Below are 7,617 nucleotides of genomic sequence, written 5' to 3' on the forward strand. Positions count from 1 at the left end.
CAGATGAATTCACTCTCCCTTGATAGTGACTGTATAAGCCGTCAGCCAATTGGTGTCACAACTGTTAACCCTGCCCAGCTGTGAGGAGCGTGCCATACAGAGGCAGCGTGCGTCCACCTGCCCGCCATCACCCCTTTCCCACTTCCCTCCTTCATTCTGCTCTCTTATTAGGATGTATAGATGAGCAGAAACTTTCAGATTAAGTGAGAGCTAAAGTTCAAATGCTTTAAAAAGCAAGAAAAGAACTTTCTCTCTCCAGCATATTCTCCCACCCCACCGCTTCTCTTTCTGTCTTTGCTTTATCTCCTTTAGTCAGTTCCAGTAAGAGAGCCGAGTTTTGTGTACACTGCATTCAAGCAGTTCAAAGGGTTCACAAGTGTATGTGGTCAGCAAAGAAGAAAAATGAAGGGAAAGAGTGAGAGAGATGAATACAGTGGCCTTTAACCTGACCAAAGGCTAGTTTCGTCGACATTGATCATATTAAAAAATGCTGGGACCAGAGCAGAAGGAACACATACTGAGTAAGTCACACAGCAAAATCAGGATAATTTATTTTTGGCATAAACTTTATTTTTTTTTTCCTCCCCCCCTCCTCCAACATCAGCTTGCAGGCAGTTTAAAAAACAGATCATCAATCATTTCTGACATTCACTCTGTTGTATGTGCAGGGGAAAAGTAACTGAAAATACACAATTTTCTTGCCAAGACTGGATCAGACACAGCTTTAGACACCCATCTCTTCATGTAGTGGGTTTCATCCTGCATTGTGGAGGGGGTCGAACCTGCTGGTTTGATGGTCTCTTAAATACAATTATATAAAGATTTTTTGTCCTTCGAACAAGAATACTGCATGTGTTTCTTAAAAGTCTGTGCTTCTGACTTGTTTCAATGACACACTGATGTTTAATATGTACATTACATAAATGTATGGGACATTATTTTACTGCATCATCTGGGGACTGAAAAAGTGAACTTCACAACTTTGTTATCCAGTCCAGAGTATCACGTGAGAGTTTTTGCTTTACAGCACTGCCTCACATGCCGGCGACTAACACATTGGTCATTTTGGACAAGAATATTATTGGACGATATAAGAAAATAAAGAGAGAAAGAGAAAGAGTTAACATTAGACTGATATTTAGTGGCTGGAGGAAGCTCCTAGAAGACACAGGATACAAGGCAGATGCAGAATTAGCCTTCATTAGGGTACATATCAGTAGGAAATGCCAACAATAATCTTGCCACAGTTTTTTGTGAACACATTTCTTAAAAACTTAAACGCTTTACCAGTAGATTAGTGCAATAATATGACACAATTCTGGCATTGCATCACTATTGTCTGTAGCAAGCACCATAAATCAGAATACTTTAGTGAAGAAAAATAAAATCAAGATTGGAGAGAGTTAACAAAACACAAAACAAATAGATATGCCAAAAGATGCAATAAATCTCCACATAGTTAAAAGGATTTACACAAGTGCTTCTTCATTATATGTGCAATTTTTCTCTACAAACCACCCTTTAAACTCTTCTTTCCTGCTCATTTTCACAGTAGGAATAGACCTGACAAAAGCAAACCAGTGTAAACTGTCAGTGGGAAAGTGGAAGTAAGTCTTTTGTCTTTGTTTGTTGAGTTAAGCAAGCCTAATCTTGCTGTTTACCACATCTCCAAACTGCATCCATGACTTTTCCTTACTCTATCTAAATAGAACACTGAAAAGAGTAAATCCTTATTGAGTGTACAAACTAAATTCTTATCCAGTCCCAAATGTCAAGCCTTTAAACGAATGGTATTTGCTATAGATGTTTTTAGAGCTTTCGTCTCTAGTATAAACATCCCCCGGGTGTGTTTGGGATCTCTTGCTTAAAGTCACTTTCCCTCACCAAGCCTTATCTATATGGGCTTCTCATTGTGGACCTGTCCCAACTATTCCATCTAGCCTGCGGTGGCCACACAAGCGTTCTTGTAAGCACAAATGCAAACACCCACACATTTATCAGAGTGCCCAATTCCTCACAAACACTGACCTGTGACCTCAGGTTCTGACCTCAAGTTAATTAGTGCCCTGTGGAGCTTAGATCGATGCAAATTGATTTGACGACCAAATCCCTTTTTGAATCGTAAAAAAAACCTAAACAAAACAAACAAATAAACAAAAAAGACAAACAAACTGTGAATGTCAGGAGGAGCTTTTCATCAAAGAAATGATCATTCTGCTTGTATTATGGACAATGCGGGTCAAAACATGTATGTGGGTTTAACTTAGTCTTGAGTTGTAGTGATGGCAGTGGCGGGTGGGCTGATGGTCACTTCTCGTAGAGTTATTTTCTCAGCATTATGATATTTAGTATAGATACAGGTGGTTCCATTAATTTTGGCGGGGAGTCTTTGATTTAATTTGGCCAGTTAAATTGTTGTTTTTTAATTAAATTTCTTCCCCTCCCTGAGCCGTCACCTTATCGTGGTGGAGGGGTTTGTGCGTCCCGAAGATTCTCCATTGTTCTGCTGGGGGACTTCAATGCTCACGTGGGCAATGACAGTGAGACCTGGAGGGGAGTGATTGGGAGGCATGGTCCCCCCCCTCTGAACCCAAATGGTGTTTTGTTATTGGACTTCTGTGCTCGTCATGGATTGTCCATAACAAACACCATGTTCCAACATAAGAGTGTCCATACGTACACCTGGCATCAGGATTCCCTGGGCCGCAGTTCGATGATCGATTTTGTAGTCGTATCGTCGGACCTGCGGCCACATGCCTTGGACACTTGGGTGAAGAGGGGGGCGGAGCTGTCAACTGATCACCACCTGGTGGTGAGTTGGCTCAGGTGGTGGGGGAGGAGGCCGGTCAGATCTGGCAGACCCAAACGTGTTGTGAGGGTCTGCTGGGAACGTCTGGCTGAGTCCCCCGTCAGAGCGAGCTTCAACTCCCACCTTCAGCAGAGCTTCAACCATGTCCCGAGTGAGGCGGGGGACATTGAGTCCGAATGGGCTGTGTTCCGTGCCTCTATTGCTGAGGCGGCCGGCCGGAGCTGTGGCTGTAAGGTCGTTGGTGCCTGTCGTGGCGGTAATCCCAGGACTCGTTGGTGGACACCAACAGTGAGGGATGCCGTCAAGCTGAAGAAGGAGTCCTATCGGGCCTTCTTGGCCTGTGGGACTCTGGAGGCAGCTGATGGGTACCGGCGGGCTAAGTGGCATGCGACTTCGACTGTTGCCGAGGCAAAAACTCGGGCATGGGAGGAGTTCGGCGAGGCCATGGAGAAAGACTTCCGGACGGCTTCGAGGAGATTCTGGTCCACCATCCGGCGGCTCAGGAGGGGGAAGCAGTGCTCCATCAATACTGTGTACAGTGGAGGTGGGGAGGTGCTGACCTCAACTCGGGACGTAGTGGGTCGGTGGAGGGAATACTTCGAAGACCTCCTCAATCCTACCAACACGTCTTCCGATGAGGAAGCAGAGCTGGCGGACTCAGGGGTGGACTCTCCTATCTCTGGGGCTGAAGTCGCTGAGGTGGTCAAAAAGCTCCTTGGCGGCAAGGCCCCGGGGGTGGATGAGATCCGCCCGGAGTTCCTTAAGGCTCTGGATGCTGTGGGGCTGTCCTGGCTGACACGCCTCTGCAGCATTGCGTGGACATCAGGGGCAGTACCGCTGGATTGTCAGACTGGGGTGATGGTCCCCCTTTTTAAGAAGGGGAACCGGAGGGTGTGTTCCAATTACAGGGGAATCACACTCCTCAGCCTACCTGGTAAGGTCTATTCAGGGGTCCTGGAGAGGAGGGTCCGCCGGATAGTTGAATCCCGGATTGAGGAGGAGCAGTGTGGTTTTCGTCCTGGTCGCGGAACAGTGGACCAGCTCTATACCCTCTTTGGGGTCCTGGAGGGGGCATGGGAGTTTGCCCAACCAGTCTACATGTGCTTTGTGGACCTGGAGAAGGCATTCGACCGTGTCCCCCGGGGGCTCCTGTGGGGGGTACTCCGGGAGTATGGGGTACCGGACCCCTTTGTACGGGCTGTCCGGTCCCTGTACGACAGGTGTCAGAGCTTGGTCCGCATTGCCGGTAGTAAGTCGGATTCGTTTCCGGTGAGGGTTGGACTCCGCCAAGGCTGCCCTTTATCACAGATTCTGTTCATAACTTATATGGACAGAATTTCTAGGCGCAGCCGAGGGGTTGAGGGGATCCGACTTGGTGGCCTCAGGATTGGGTCCCTGCTTTTTGCGGATGACGTGGTCCTGTTGGCTTCATCTGGTCGTGATCTCCAGTGCTTGAGCGATTCGCGGCCGAGTGTGAAGCGGCTGGGATGGGAATCAGCACCTCCAAATCTGAGATCATGGTCCTAAACCGGAATAGGGTGGATTGCCCTCTCTGGGTCGGGAGTGAGGTCCTGCCTCAAGTGGAGGAGTTTAAATATCTCGGGGTCTTGTTCACGAGTGAGGGAAGGAAGGAGCGCGAGATCGACAGACGGATCGGTGCGGCGTCTGCAGTAATGCGGGCTCTGCGCCGGTCTGTCGTGGTGAAGAAGGAGCTGAGCCAGAAGGCGAAGCTCTCGATTTACCAGTCGATCTGCCTTCCTACCCTCACCTATATGGTCATGAGCTGTGGGTCGTGACCGAAAGAACGAGATCTCGTATACAGGCGGCTGAAATGGGTTTCCTCCGCAGGGTGGCCGGGCTCACCCTTAGAGATAGGGTGAGGAGCTCGGTCATCCGGGAGGGGCTCAGAGTAGAGCCGCTGTTCCTCCGCATCGAGAGGAACCAGTTGAGGTGGCTCAGGCATCTGGTCAGGATGCCTCCTGGACACCTCCCTGGTGAGGTGTTCCAGGCACGTCCCTCTGGGAGGAGACCCCGGGGAAGACCCAGGACACGCTGGAGGGATTATATCTCTCGGCTGGCCTGGGAACGCCTCGGGATCCCCCCCGCAGAGTTGGCAAATGTGGCTGGGGAGAGGGAAGTCTGGGCTTCCCTGCTCAGGCTGCTGCCCCCGCGACCCGACCCCGGATAAGCGGCAGAAGATGGATGGATGGATGGATGGAATTAAATTTCTTACCAACTGCTAAATGGATTGCCTTGAAATGTGACATTCAGTGGATCAATAGTTGCATTTTTAATCCATGGATGTTGATATTTTACCAACATCCCTTATCTAATTTGTTATCTCTTGAGCTTTCTGGTAAAAGGGCTCGTGGGGAAGCTGGAGCCTAGGCCAGAATTCATAGCAATAAAAAAAACATCTACCAGTAACTCATGTTGGTGAGTGGCAGAAAACTGTTTCTTTTTTCTAAACTTTAATCAAGAAATCAGTTATATACTAAAATGCCATATTATAAAATGCTCACACTTCTTCTCAGTGAACAATAAAATAACCTGAAATTAGTTGAACTTTGAATTTGGCAGCATTTAAATCTCAAACATGAGACCAATAAAAAACATAAAGGCACAAAACAGTTAAACAGAAAAAACAACATTATCATCTTGCGCTTACTGAGTCCTGATCTGAATCCCATTCAGAAACTGTGGAGGACTGACCAGAAAGGCCAAAGTTACAGCAAGAAATCTACAAATTTCAAAGCTCTAGACATCACTGAAATGAGGAAGAAATCCAAAATCCCAATGGAGACCTGCAGAAAGTTTGTTTTCAATTAGTAGAAACATCTTTCTCTGAATTAGATTAAGTGGGTATTGAAAAAAATGGATGGATGTAAAAATAAATAAGTATGTGTAACTTTTAACATTGTTTCCTGACAGAAGAAATCCACTAATCCAATTAAATTTGGCCCAATAAGAATAAAAAAAAAATCCTTTAAATGTATTTGGTCATGGGCTGAACTGTATGTTTGACATTATACCCAACAAATCTACGATTTCAAAATTAATGAGCAGAAAATAATGTGTGTGAACTTTTATCAGGTACTTCCTTTATGGTGTAGTTTGGACAAAAGCAGGACCTTTTTCCTTTACTTACCATTTCTCTTTCTCATAAAAAATCTAACTATGTTTGAATAATCAAATTTAACATTGCTGCTGTTGTGTTATCTGAAAAAGCAACTATTAGGTATTTAAGCTTTTCACCGAGTTATTGACCTCTGCTTGAAAATTCCCTCCCATAATGAAAAGAGTATATCTCTACAACCACAAGGTCTATATGAATGCTTTCAGAGTCACGAAAAGGACTCTGAAAGCATTTCTTAGATTTGTTGAAACATGTCAGTATCAGAATGTGTGTTACTGGTGAAAAATAAAAAAAACTTGCACATTGTATAGATTAAAAAAAGTAAAAAAACAACAAAAAAAACCCAAACAAAAACAAACAAAAAAAAACCCTTTCAGGATGAATATGAATATCCTTTCTGGAGTGATGCAGCTCTAAACTTTATCAAATCCTACTATAAGATGTGAACCATAGCTCTGCATTATGATAAAGTGAAGCAAAACTAAATAAGGCAGGTTTTAGTACACAGTTCATCTCTAAAATGGATGTTCTGGCCCAGTTTGGACATCTTTTTTCAACTCCTCCTAATTCCTCCTAATAATAAATACCAGCAAGTGAATGTGGCCTTTTCTCAATCCTTTCACGTGACAGCTAAGAATTGCTTTGATCCAAATATAATAATATGCAGCAGTTGTTTCTACTCACCAAATCATTTTATTTAACTGACTCAGAAACCACATAGTGAATACTGTAAGCCACGCTCCTTGTGAACTCACTCAACAAGTATTTACACCCTGAACTTCAAAATGGCCTTGCCCATAATATGCAACACAGTCCATAATTGCATCATAGGCCTGCTGATTCACAAGCTGGCTGTGTAAACCTTGCTGTGTGATGGCGCCCCACCTAACGCACTTTGAAACATTTCATCACTGGTGAGTCAGTCGTGTGACTGATGTATAATGTGGAGATGTGGATGTTGCAGGAACATGTTCACACTGCATTCATGAAGTGAAGTGGAATTCCACTGAATCCAGAGCACGGAAATTAACCAGCAAAAACTGGAGACACATCAAATGCACCACTCCATTCCCTCCTCCCCCCAGAAGAAAAGTATTTACAACATTCCTGAGCACAAGAGAGTGAGATTGAAATACAAATAGATTCAATGTGAAGGCCCTCATATTTATTTGAACACAAATATTCACATAAAACATGTGAGTGTGTATCAATCAATCGTCATCGAAACCCGCTGTCGCAAGTGCAAGTCTTAAAGAATTCACTGTGTATAAACACTTTACATAAACACTTTTTTACATATTAAGTATGCATGTGTACTCCACTCACACACTTACAAACCATTTCCTTTGCAAATAATGTGGCACACAGCAAATATATACTACTTCTCCCTCTCAGCAAGAAGTTCAGCCCTCAATCATTATCACAGCTTGAACACATCCTGCTGTTTGGACTGTGGAGGCCATGTTGTAAGGAAGCAACATGCAATTAATACCAAACATGTCATCACATAACGCAATTTCTCCCCTGGTTGCATGTAAGGAGACATGTGCTCCCTTGTTGGTGTTGTGTAGTAATATTTGCTTTGATTGATGAGGGAAAGTATAAGTTCACTTACTGTTGTAGCAACTTGCAGGTCATGGGAGAATTCACATACGTGCACATGCGCATGCAC

This window comes from Telmatherina bonti, assembly GCF_933228915.1.
Source record: "Telmatherina bonti genome assembly, chromosome: 16".
NCBI classification, from domain to species: domain Eukaryota; kingdom Metazoa; phylum Chordata; class Actinopteri; order Atheriniformes; family Telmatherinidae; genus Telmatherina; species Telmatherina bonti.